The 13,349-nt window shown below is 53.1% G+C and overlaps 1 protein-coding gene and 1 pseudogene across 1 annotated transcript in view; both read right to left on the bottom strand.

Moving 5' to 3' along the window:
• LOC120381427 (zinc finger protein 883-like) overlaps positions 1-13,349 on the bottom strand; it is a 244,231-nt gene that overhangs the window by 221,419 nt on the left and 9,463 nt on the right. The gene's annotated exons all lie outside the window — the stretch shown is intronic.
• LOC120381397 overlaps positions 9,467-13,349 on the bottom strand; it is a 36,045-nt pseudogene continuing 32,162 nt past the window's right edge.

The following is a 13,349-nucleotide window of genomic DNA, read 5'->3' as shown; positions in this document are numbered from 1 at the left end:
GGGCTGCGCTATGGGATAATTACAGCTGGAGAAAGTCCTCACCTTGTCTGGGCACAGAGGAGACTTTACTTAAAGTCACTCCCTAGCCTTGACTCCGCCAATGGAGCAACAGCAGCTGTCTCGAGTCCCAGATCACAATGGAAGCAGCAGTGTCTGACCCAGGAAGCTCAACTCCAGTATCCTGAGCAGAGAGACAGACAGAGAGAGACAGACTGAACGGTTTCTCCCGGCTTTATCGATAACTGAAATCCCCTCCCCACAGGGAGGAATCTTGATCTCATTTACCCACATGTTAATCTGGTAATCCGGACCTCGAGCAGAGTCTGGGGTGCTTCCGCCAAGGAGTGGGGTCGAAGCTGGCCCCACTCTGGGAAGCAGAGGCAACGCGGCATGTCTCCCCTCCAGCTCCTACGCATACGGGTAGCCAGGGGGCTCCATGTGCTGCCACCACCCCAAGTGCCACCCCCGCAGCTCCCATTGGCCGGTGAGGAGGGGACAGCACCAGGGGTGGGCAGGTGACTTGCAGCTGAGTGGGGGGGGAGCTGCATTGGGCAGTTGGGGGTGGCAGTAGCCGGGACTTTGTAACCTTGGGCTGGACGGTCTCTACTGGGACCTTTCTCCTCCTGTGCCCGTCCATGCCGTGTTGCCGGCAGAGAATGGCCACCCCATGCCACCCCAGATGCAGCTGTGTCTCACGGCGCTGCAAGCTGAGCCCATTAAGCACCTTTTCATGTGGGGAACGATTCAGGACAACAATTTCCCAATGAAAGAAAGAAAATTTACTGCAGGTCCAACGGGTGGGAAAACATCACAAATCTGATATTGTTAAATTAACATTAGAAAATTACAGAAAAAATGGGGCAAAGTCTGAAAAGGAGACTAGGGAAAGGGTCGGTAATGGCTCTGTCAGCACCGACCCGTCACTGTCACCTAAACGGAGACGCCCTTTCTTTGACTCCGGCCCCTGGGGCGCAGGGTAGGAAGTGGGGACCCAGAACAAATGACTTGAGGCCGATGCAAAGAGTGGGTACGGCGGGGGGGTCTGGGCTCCCCCACATCCGTGGTTCTCAACCAGGGGGGGCACAGGCCCCCCTGGGGGTCTTTCAGGGGATTGCCCGAGTTTTACACCCGGCTAGGCAGAAAGCCCTAGCGAAGCCAGTCACACCCCAACGTGACCCGACAGGACTTGTGCGCGCCGTGCTACAGACCGTGCATGGGCACGTGAGCGCACTAGTGACACCCGCACGCAGGGGCACGTGAGCGCACTAGTGACACCCCCGCGCAGGGGCACGTGAGCGCACTAGTGACACCCCCGCGCAGGGGCACGTGAGCGCACTAGTGACACCCCCATGCACGGGCACGTGAGCGCACTAGTGACACCACGCACATGGGCACGTGAGCGCACTAGTGACACCCCGCACACGAGAGCACACACTAGTGACACCCCCACGCACGGGCACGTGAGCGCACACTAGTGACACCCCCGCGCACGGGCACATGAGCGCACTAGAGACACCCCCACGCACGGGCACGTGAGCGCACTAGATACACCCCGCGCACAGGCACGTGAGCGCACTAGAGACACCCCCGCGCACGGGCACGTGAGCACACACTAGTGACACCCCCCGCGCACAGGCACGTGAGCGCACTAGAGACACCCCCGCGCACGGGCACGAGAGCACACACTAGTGACAGCCCCGCACACGGGCACGTGAGCGCACTAGATACACCCCGCGCACGGGCACGTGAGTGCACTAGTGACACCCCGCGCACGGGCACGTGAGCACACACTAGTGACACCCCCCGCGCACAGGCACGTGAGCGCACTAGAGACACCCCCGCGCACGGGCACGAGAGCACACACTAGTGACAGCCCCGCACACGGGCACGTGAGCGCACCAGTGACACCCCTGCGCATGGGCACGTGAGCGCACTAGAGACACCCCCGCGCACGGGCACGAGAGCACACACTAGTGACACCCCCCGCGCACAGGCACGTGAGCACACTAGTGACAGCCCCGCGCACGGGCACGTGAGCGCACTAGTGACACCCCCCGTGCACAGGCACGTGAGCACACTAGAGACACCCCCGCGCACGGGCACGTGAGCACGCACTAGTGACACCCCCGCGCACGGGCACGTGAGCGCACCAGTGACAGCCCCGCGCACGGGCACGTGAGCGCACCAGTGACAGCCCCGCGCACGGGCACGTGAGCGCACTAGAGACACACCCCACGCACGGGCACGTGAGCGCACTAGAGACACCCCCGCGCACGGGCACGTGAGCGCACCAGTGACAGCCCCGCGCACGGGCACGTGAGCGCACCAGTGACAGCCCCGCGCACGGGCACGTGAGCGCACCAGTGACAGCCCCGCGCACGGGGGTTATAATGAGCCGGGGAGGGGGGGACGCTCGGGCCTGTCCCGCCACCCCGGGCGGGGCCGGTCACCCGGAGCGACCCGCTGCTCAACCCGGGGCAGGAGGCCCCGCCCCGCCCCCAGCAGGGTCCTCGCGGGGCGGGGCTGGGGGCGGGGCCCGGACCCGGGGGGGGGGGGCTGAGACCCCCCCGCAGCGCAGCCTCCCGCTTCTCCTCAGAGCGGAAGTGACGTTTGGTGGCCACGCCCTCGCCCTCAACGGCCACTCAGGCCGCCGGAAGCGGAAGTGGCCTCTCCCGGTGCACGCTGGGAAGCGTAGTTCTAACTACTTCCTGGCGCTCGGCCGTCTATGGGCGGAGGAGGGGGCGCGAGGTTAATCGCAGTGTAGACGCTATGTGAGGGTGTGTTCACACTGCTGTGAAACACCCGCGCCTGGCCTGGGTCTGCTGCCCCGGGCCTGGGGACAGGGGCCCTGGGGGTTAATCGCAGTGTAGACGCGATGGGAGGGTGTGTTCACACTGCTGTGAAACACCCGCGCCTGGCCTGGGTCTGCTGCCCCGGGCTTGGAAACAGGGGCCCTGGGGGGGGGGGGTTAATCCCAGTGTAGACGTGATGTGAGGGGTTGTGTTCACACTGCCATGAAACACCCGCGCCTGGCCTGGGTCTGCTGCCCCGGGCCTGGAGACAGGGACCCTGGGGGGTTTAATCCCAGTGTAGACGTGATGTGAGGGTGTGTTCACACGGCGATGAAACACCCGCGCCTGGCCCGTGTCTGCTGCCCCGGGCCTGGGGACAGGAGCCTGGGGGGTTAATCACAGTGTGGACGCGATGGGAGGGTGTGTTCACACTGCTGTGAAACACCCGCGCCTGGCCCGTGTCTGCTGCCCCGGGGCCTGGGGACAGGGGCCCTGGGGGGGTTAATCGCAGTGTAGACGTGATGTGAGGGGTTGTGTTCACACTGCCATGAAACACCCGCGCCTGGCCCGTGTCTGCTGCCCCGGGCTTGGAGACAGGGGCCCTGGGGTTTAATCGCAGTGTAGACGTGATGTGAGGGGTTGTGTTCACACTGCCATGAAACACCCGCGCCTGGCCCGTGTCTGCTGCCCCGGGCTTGGAGACAGGGGCCCTGGGGGGGGGTTAATGGCAGTGTAGACGTGATGTGAGGGTGTGTTCACACTGCTGTGAAACACCCGCGCCTGGCCCGTGTCTGCTGCCCTGGGCCTGGAGACAGGGGCCCTGGGGGGGTTAATCGCAGTGTAGACGCGATGTGAGGGTGTGTTCACACTGCTGTGAAACACCCACGCCTGGCCCGTGTCTGCTGCTTGGAGACAGGGGCTTGGGGGGGTTAATGGCAGGGTAGACGTGATGTAAGGGTGTGTTCACACGGTGATGAAACACCCGCGCCTGGCCCGTGTCTGCTGCCCCGGGCTTGGAGACAGGGGCTTGGGGGGGTTAATGGCAGGGTAGACGTGATGTAAGGGTGTGTTCACACGGTGATGAAACACCCACGGCTGGCCTGGGTCTGCTGGGCCAAGTCCCTCACTCGCCTCTCCCAGTGTCTCTCCTGCAGTGTGAGGGAAACGCTTTGTGCACGACAGCAAATGGCCACATGATGCCACTGTCCCTTGATGAGGGAAATGGCTGGTGCATTACCTGGATTGGCCACCAGGTTTCATTCTTGCTCCACGTGGGAAATGCTTAGTGACCCCAGGTGGCTACTCGAGGTAGTGCACATGGCATCTCCTTCAGCGCCCGCTACCAGGCCCCATTCAACACCCTCCAACCTGCTCCCACATCCCCAGGCTTGCCAACAATCTGCCCACCCCTCTCGACCTGCCCCTTTTACCTGGATTTTCCCTTGCTCCTCCTGATCCACCCCATCTGCTTCCCCATCTCAGGGCACCCCAACATCCTCCGTGACACCCCATCCCTACATCTCAACCCTAGTTGGCTCCAACCTATTTCTCCATGGCTGGGCCCCACTTTCCCAGCACTGCACGCCCTCACACCATCCACAGCCTGCCAGGTTCCCCTCTCCAATTCCTGTTCCCCCTCGAGCCTGCCGGGTTCCCCTTCCCAGCCCCACTGGGGTCCTCCAAGCCCCCTTCACCTTGCCCTTACTCCCTGGGGCTTCTGAATCCCACATTCCCTCAGGACACCTTGGGAACCCGACACTCCTCTACATCACAGTGCAGCCCCCACCCCATATATCTCTGAGTTTCATAGACGATAAGGTCAGAAAGGACCGTTATGATTGTCTAGTCTGACCTCCTGCACAGAATCTCACCCATCCACTCCTGTAACAAACCCCTAACCTATGGCTGAGCTACTGCAGTCCTCAAATCGTGGTTTAAAAACCTCAAAGTGCAGAAAATCCTCCAGCAAGTGGCCCGTGTCCCACTCTGCAGAGGAAGCCTGTCACCTAGTGGTCGCAGCGGGAAAATTAAATTGAAACGCTCTGAAAGGGATGAACTAAGAGGGATTTAGTAACTGGGCAGGATAAAGGATAGACTGGGCGGTAAATGCAAAATAGAACAAAACAGCTCAGTGGTTTACAGAGTACAAGCAGCCCTGAAGCTTAGACCCAACTATGAATAAAGTTTCAGTGTTACTCAGTTTGTTGCTGTAAATGGCTCTAGACTGCATGGCGTCAGCTCATGTTTCCTCTCTCTCTTGTTCAAGGGAATTAGGATCAGGAGCTCGAGGACCACGCCACCAGGGATCAGGACTGCTTGGTGGGATGGAACAGGTAAACGGTTGATGTTTTCCTCTCGATGATTACGTGACCAAATACAGGCTGCTTCCTCGGCAGCCAGCATACCCTGCAAGTCCCTTGTATACATCTCCTGGTGCCAGACAGATAACCTCCTGGTCATGTGACCCTTTCTCACCCTTTTTATTCAAACCTTCCTGCCTCTGCCTTGTTACCAGGCAGGATAGTTCAAGCATGGGTGGTGGGTGAACCCCTGGCTTGTGGAGGCCCCACCCCTTCTGCCCAAGCCCCGCCCCTTCTCACAGTGCACCCCTGTACCCTTTTCCCCGCGATCCACCCCCCTGCTTAGTGCCTGGCCCCCACTATGACATCTCAATACAGAGCTGGGGCAAAAGGGGACCTGCAGCTGTCTCCCCTCCAGCACGGTACAGGTGGTTCAGAGTGAAGGGAAAGGGGAGTGACCTGCCCCCTCTTCCCACATGTTTAGTAGTTTGTGATGTAAAAATCCTGCTGGAGAAACAGATCTTTTTACACCTTATTACTGAGATTCAGTGCCCACGACCTGTCCCTGACTTTTATTCAAATAACCATGACAAAAACCTTAGCTTAACAATGATGGGTCAACTTGCCATCCTCTGCCCCAACACTGTAGCAAACATGACCCTACCCCCTCCCTAGGGTGCTACTGACACTAAAACAACCTCAAAAAACCTACTTATAAATTACTATTGGTTGGCACCCTTGTCACCCGCACTTCTATGCAGCTGCTGGCCAAACCCTCCCCCCAAAATATAAACCCCGACCTCACCCCCTACCCGGAACCCAACTTGAACCCTCACCCTATAACCTGGTCCCCAACCCTAAACCAAAACCGTAGCCCAATCCTCACCCCCACCCTAATCTCTAGCTCTGAACCCAGCCTCTCTAAGCCTGACACAGTTCCCCACTCCCACCCTGTGCAACAACAGTGCAAACGCCCCAGGAATCCTGCTTCTTACCACCACTGGCTTTGAAATGAACCTTTTCTTCCTTAGAAGCAGCAAAGAATCCTGTGGCACCTTATAGACTAACAGATGTTTTGCAGCATGAGCTTTCGTGGGTGAATACCCACTTCTTCGGATGCATCCGAAGAAGTGGGTATTCACCCACGAAAGCTCATGCTGCAAAACATCTGTTAGTCTATAAGGTGCCACAGGATTCTTTGCTGCTTCTACAGAACCAGACTAACACGGCTACCCCTCTGATACTTTTCTTCCTTTGCATTCCAAAAACCTTAATTGGCATTAGATGGGTTATTTAGTGGGTTTACACAATGTAACTGTTTGCTATTACACTGTAACAGAATACAGATAAGTGAAAACAATGCAAACAACATTCCACTCGTTTTCAGGACCCTTAAACACCCAATACACTTCTACATTTAACAATCGCTTTGATATATACACACATCAATTGGCCTGAATACACTCTGAGGTAAGTTGCTCTGCCAGCATCACACCTTGTACAATCATTACTGCAATACCGTGTAGGGCAGTGTGACCCCCGGGGGGTCTGTGAGCTGGTTTCAGGTGGTCTGCAGGGCCCCACAGCTGAAGCCCAAAGCCCCCGTGTCTCCCACAGGACAGAAATCTGAAGCCCCAATGCTCCCCACTCCACAGGGCAGAAGTCCAGAGCCTCCACCATCCAGCAGCTGTAGCCCACAGCTGCCCTCCACCCAGCAAGCCAGCAGGTTAGTCCTATAGGCTACATGACTCAGAATCAGGACAGGAGATTCTCCCATTGCATTCGCCTCTGAGCCACTCAAACCTCCTTCACTCCTTAGTTTGGAGTCATATTACTTACAAAAGTTCTAGTATTGTCGTAACGGAAAAAAAAATCAAAAAACAAACTAAACAGACAGCCTCCCCATCTGCAAACAATCCCATCTCAGTAGGAAAAGTCCTACAACAGGCTTTGCCAACAGCCGGAATCTAAGATTTAAACTCCAAATGATCTCACTGTATTTGACACCCATTCAAATTGAGGGCTGAGAACCCTGAATCATAGGACACATTCAGTGGTGGAACTGTAGGAAGTGAAATCATTCTACATGGCTCAAAAAGAGGAAACACTGCTGGGGTAATTCAGAAAGTGGGAATCCTCCGACTCACCACTTCTTCTGGTGTCAGAGGTTGAAAAAAAAACACTTCCCCCCCGCCAGACACAGTCACCAGGCGATGCTCTGGAACGACTCCATATGAAGCCAGTCAGGACTCTGGGGGAGCTTGTCTCCTTTCTCTGAGCACACAGTCACCAGGGCAAGAAGCTTACACAACTTTGACCTTCCTGGGTTTGACCTCAAAGCATTCAGCATTCCCTTCCACACCGTGCGCTTCCCGCAGTGAGTCCACCTGGACAGGGCTCCCGGGGAAGCCAGAGGCCCCTGCATCCCAGCTCCGCAGTCAGCAGTGACTCTCAGCCAGCCGGAAAAACAGAAGGTTTATTATTTGACAGGACCACAGCGCAGGACAGAACTTGTTAGCACAGAAATCAGTGACTTTCGGCCAAGTCCATCTTGGGGAGTCATGGGCCAGATGCCCTGGACTCCCGCTCTTCCAGTCCCCCAAGCAGACTGCCAGCTTCCAGCAACCTGTTGCCGGCCCAAAGGGCCCGAGGAGCAGCAACAGTGGGGGTTCGTTGCCCGGTGTGCGTCACACTAATTAACACACCAGGGTGGAGAAGCAAACCAAGTTTACTTGAGCTCAAAAAAAGGTGCCAGGGAGAAAAAAAAGCATTCTCAAATCCTGCACACCCGGGCAGGCGGGGTCCCAGCATTTATACCTTAAGCTGTTTGTGTAAGCCTTTTGTTTGGTTTTCCCCCTCACCCCTCCCTTCCCAACAGCAGTTACTTTAAGCATTACATTCTAGCGTGTTAGAAAAGTTCCCATTCGCATGTTTATCTGTTGGCCTTGTCAGCTCAGGCACATGAAGACTTCTCTCCCTTTCCTCCCCCCCTTGTCACTACTTTTGCTAGTTTAAGCAGGACTGCAGCTGTCTGCTAGAAAAGCTGACTCTCACATATTCTGCTTTTAGGCTGTTAACATATCTTAGGCTGGTTAAAGGTCACAGCATGGAAGAACTTTGGTTTACTTAGGCCTAGGGACACCAACATTACTTTACATTTGCCATTTTGTTGCCCAATCACATAGTTTTGTGAGATCAGATTTGGGCAAAGAGTCATCTGGTTGCAACCCATTGCTGGGTCGCAGGTTACAAAGGCACCGTGTGTTGGGTTCAGTCACAGACTGAAGGGAAGGGAAGGTCCTTTCATGGATTGAGAACTGGTTAAAGGACAGGGAACAAAGGGTAGGAATTAATGGTAAATTCTCAGAATGGAGAGGGGTAACTAGTGGTGTTCCCCAAGGGTCAGTCCTAGGACCAATCCTATTGAACTTATTCATAAATTATCTGGACAAAGGGGTAAACAGTGAGGTGGCAACGTTTGCAGATGATACTAAACTGCTCAAGAGAGTTAAGACCAAAGCAGACTGTGAGGAACTTCAAAAAGATCTCACAAAACTACGTGATTGGGCAACAAAATGGCAAATGAAATTTAATGTGGTTAAATGTAAAGTAATGCACATTGGAAAAAATAACCCCAACTATACATACAATATGATGGGGGCTAATTTAGCTAGAACTAATCAGGAAAGAGTTCTTGGAGTCATCGTGGATAGTTCTCTGAAGGAGTCCACGTAGTGGGCAGTGGCAGTCAAAAAAGCAAAGACAATGTTAGGAATCATTAAAAAAGGATAGAAAATAAGACAGAATATCTTATTGCCCTTATATACATCCATTGTATACCCACATCTTGAATACTGCATACAGATGTGGTGGTCTCATCTCAAAAAAGATATACTGGCATTAGAAAAGGTTAAGAGAAGTGCAACTAAAATGATTAGGGGTTTGGAACTGGTCCCACGTGAGGAGAGATTAAAGGGACTAGGACTTTTCAATTTGGAAAAGAGGAGACTAAGGGGGGATATGATAGAAGTATATTAAATCATGAGTGGTGTGGAGAAAACGAATAACGAAAAGTTATTTTCTTGTTCCCATGATATAAGAATCAGGGGCCACCAAATGAAATGAATGGGCAGCAGGTTTAAAACAAATAAAAGGAAGTTCTTCACACAGCGCACAGTCAACTTGTGGAACTCCTTACCTGAGGAGGTTGTGAAGGCTAGGACTACAGCAGGGTTTAAAAGAGAACTGGATAAATTCATGGAGGTTAAGATAATTAATGGCTATTAGCCAGGATGGGTAAACAATGGTGTCCCTAGCCTCTGTTTGCCAGAAGGAGGTGATGGATGGCAGGAGAGAGATCACTTGATCGTTACCTGTTAGGTTCACTCCCTCTGGGGCACCTGGCATTGGCCACTGTCGGTAGACAGATACTGGGCTAGATGGACCTTTGGTCTGACCCAGTACGGCCATTCTTATGTTCTTATGAGAAAAATGGTACAAAACCCAACTGCTATTCAGCAGAACCCAGGGCAATGTGGGAACAACTGGGAATAAGCCAATCTGTCCCTAGTAGGGGAACCCGATGACTAACAATCACTTTGCAGTGGGAGGAAAAGTATAAACATGATGCCCCAAATTTGGTTAGACCAGGAAAAGCGATGGAGGTTGTGTCCAGTGGTGAGGAGATTTGCTATGTTACCCTGGACACTATATGGGCTATTTTCTTTCTTGAAAAAATAGTTGTGTTTTTATATCAGAATTGCTAACTCAATCTAGCTAACTCCATGCAAAACCCTAGTGGAGCCAAAGCCCAGGTAGATTTAACCTCCATGTACCTAGTAAAGGTCACTCCTGGTTCCCCCACTTGGGACTGAGGGACATTCCTGTTGGAGGGACACACACTTCCATGACACAGGAGTTGATGAAAAACACCATGGGCTTCTCTGGTGATAAATAAGAGAAGAGCTGTGATGGAAGAATTTCATAAGGTTTCTCTCCTGTGTGGCTCCTCTGATGGAGAATAAGGTGTGAGCTCCGAGCAAAGGTTTTCCCGCCCTCACAGCATTCATAGGGTTTCTCTCCTGTGTGGATTCTCAGATGGCGAATAAGGTGGGATCTCTCAGCGAAGGTTTTCCTGCACTCAGGATTCATAGGGGCGCTAGCCTTTGTGGATTCTCTGATGGCGAGTAAGGTTTGAGCGCACACTGAAAGTTTTCCCGCACTCACAGCATTTATAAGGTTTCTCTCCTGTGTGGATCCTCTGATGGCGAATGAGGTATGAGCGCCAAGCGAAGGTTTTCCCGCACTCACAGCATTTATAGGGTTTCTCTCCTGTGTGGATCCTCTGATGTACAGTAAGGCCTGATCTGTGAGTGAAGGTTTTCCCACAGTCACAGCACTTATAGGATTTCTCTCCAGTGTGGATCTGCTCGTGGTGAATAAGGGTTGAGCGCTCAGTGAAGGTTTTCCGGCACTCACAGCATTTATAGGGTTTCTCTCCTATGTGGATCCTCTGATGTACAATAAGGCCTGATCTCTGACCGAATGTTTTCCCACAGTCACAGCATTTATGGGGTTTCTCCCCTGTGTGACTCCTCTGATGGTGAATAAGGTTTGAGTGCTGAGTGAAGGTTTTCCCGCACTCACAGCATTTATAGGGTTTCTCCCCTGTGTGGATCCTCTGATGGCGAATGAGGTGTGAGCGCCAAGCGAAGGTTTTCCCGCACTCACAGCATTTATAGGGTTTCTCCCCTGTGTGGATCCTCTGATGGCGAATGAGGTGTGAGCGCCAAGCGAAGGTTTTCCCGCACTCACAGCATTTATAGGGTTTCTCCCCTGTGTGGATCCGCTGATGGTGAATAAGGGTTGAGCGCTCAGTGAAGGTTTTCCCGCACTCACAGCATTTGTAGGGTTTCTCCCCTGTGTGACTCCTCTGATGGCGAATAAGGTGTGAGCGCTGAGTGAAGGTTTTCCCGCACTCACAGCATTTGTAGGGTTTCTCCCCTGTGTGACTCCTCTGATGGCGAATAAGGAATGATCGCTCAGTGAAAGTTTTCCCACAGTCACAGCATTTATGGGGTTTCTCCCCTGTGTGACTCCTCTGATGGTGAATAAGGTTTGAGTGCTGAGTGAAGGTTTTCCCACACTCACAGCATTTATGGGGTTTCTCCCCTGTGTGACTCCTCTGATGGTGAATAAGGTTTGAGTTCTGAGCAAAAGTTTTCCCGCACTCATGGCATTCATAAGGTTTCTCCCCTGTATGGATCCTCTGATGGCCAATGAGTTGTGAGCGCCAAGCGAAGGTTTTCCCGCACTCACTGCATTCATAAGGTTTCTCCCCTGTGTGGATCCTCTGATGGCGAATGAGGTATGAGCGCCAAGCGAAGGTTTTCCCGCACTCACAGCATTTATAGGGTTTCTCTCCTGTGTGGCTCCTCTGATGTACAGTAAGGCCTGATCTCTGACCGAATGTTTTCCCACAGTCACAGCATTTATGGGGTTTCTCCCCTGTGTGACTCCTCTGATGGCGAATAAGGACTGAGCTCCAAGTGAAGGTTTTCCCACACTCACAGCATTTATGGGGTTTCTCCCCTGTGTGACTCCTCTGATGGTAGATAAGGGCTGAGCGCCGAGTGAAGGTTTTCCCACACTCACAGCATTTATGGGGTTTCTCCCCTGTGTGGATCCACTGATGGCCAATGAGGTGTGAGCGCCAAGCGAAGGTTTTCCCGCACTCACAGCATTTATAGGGTTTCTCTCCTGTGTGGATCCTCTGATGGTGTGAGCGCCTCCTGAACTTTATCCCACACTCAAAGCCCATGTTCTCTCTCTCTTCCGTCAGGATTCTCTGCTGGGCTGTGGTTTCCTTCAGCCCTCTGTGAGTTCCCTGATAATTAACAGATATTCCAACTTTCTGCGCTGGCTGGTTTCCCTGCCGCTTCTCTGGCCTGTACTGCCACTGAGAGCCTTTTCCCTGCTCACAACTCCTGGACACACTCCCTTTGCTTCTTTGCAATAACGCCCCATGCGGTTCCACTTGCTCCTCTTCCTGCTGAGGAGTCTGCTCCATGGTCTCTCTCACTATCCCCTCACCTGATGGGACAGAGAAAGAAAAACCTCAGAAAGCAGAAGACAAAAGGGGGGAACAAACCAAGAGAATAGCTGGAGATGGAGAAAAACCAGGGACTGAATTTCCCCAAATTCTTCCCCAAAGGGGCGAGAGGAGGGGATCAATTCTGCATCCAGTTCACATCCAAACATTCCCCAGAGAAAAGGGAGTCTGGGGAGGGAACTACTGCCAGGAGTTAGGATGGGTAGGAAGCCATGAACAGTATCTGCCCTAAAGATATGACACCTGCTGGGGATCATCCTGAACCCAGAGACCTCACAAGGTCTTTGCTGGGAATCCCAGCTGTTTCCTTCAAACACTGAGAAGGTTTAATGATCCCTCACCCATGCAACTGCCTCTCAGGATCTCTCTTTCCTCTGAGCCCTGGAGATCTGGGGCCCACGGCTCTTCCCCTCGTTCCAGCTGGGAGATGACATCAGGTTTGGAAACTGGGAACCCTGCTCAGAGGAAAGAAGACCAGTGAGATCAGGTAACACGCTAAAGAAGAAGTTACTCACCTTGTGCATCAATGATGGTTCTTTGAGATGTGTCTCCCTATGGGTGCTCCACTGTAGGGGATGGCACATTAAAAACAGCTGTGTAGACTGGTGGCTTTCCACACTACTGTGCCCCTGTCAGGAGTCTGATTTGTCTTGCGTACCTCCGAGTTACACCTCATTTAAAAACGACTTGCTTACAAAATCAGACATAAAAATACAAAAGGTTCTCCGCACACTGTGAATTGCTGACTTGCTCATTTTACCATATAATTATAAAATACACAACTGGAATATAAAATTGTACTTACATTTCAGTGTATAGTATATAGATCAGCATAAGCAAGTCACTGTATGAAATTTTACTTTGTACGGAGTTGCCTAGTAAGTTTTCCATAGCAACTCTGGAAGACCTCTGCGTACCCCAGGGGTACACATACCGCTGGTGTAAACACTGCAGCTCAGGCTTCAGAGACTGAGCTCTGGACCAATCTGCAACCGCTCTCTCTCTGTCGCCTTGTCTTTTTGCCCTGGATAGCAGCAAACTTAAGCCCAGTCTGTTTGTACCCTAGTTCCTGTGTCCAAAAGGGCAGGGCAGTTGTGTTCCCATGTTCTGCTTCCCTCGAACCCAGTCATTACACATTAACCTCCA

The sequence above is a fragment of the Mauremys reevesii genome, linkage group 14 (assembly GCF_016161935.1).
Source record: "Mauremys reevesii isolate NIE-2019 linkage group 14, ASM1616193v1, whole genome shotgun sequence".
Taxonomy (NCBI): Eukaryota; Metazoa; Chordata; order Testudines; family Geoemydidae; genus Mauremys; species Mauremys reevesii.
This window is presented reverse-complemented; position numbering and strand designations above follow the sequence as displayed.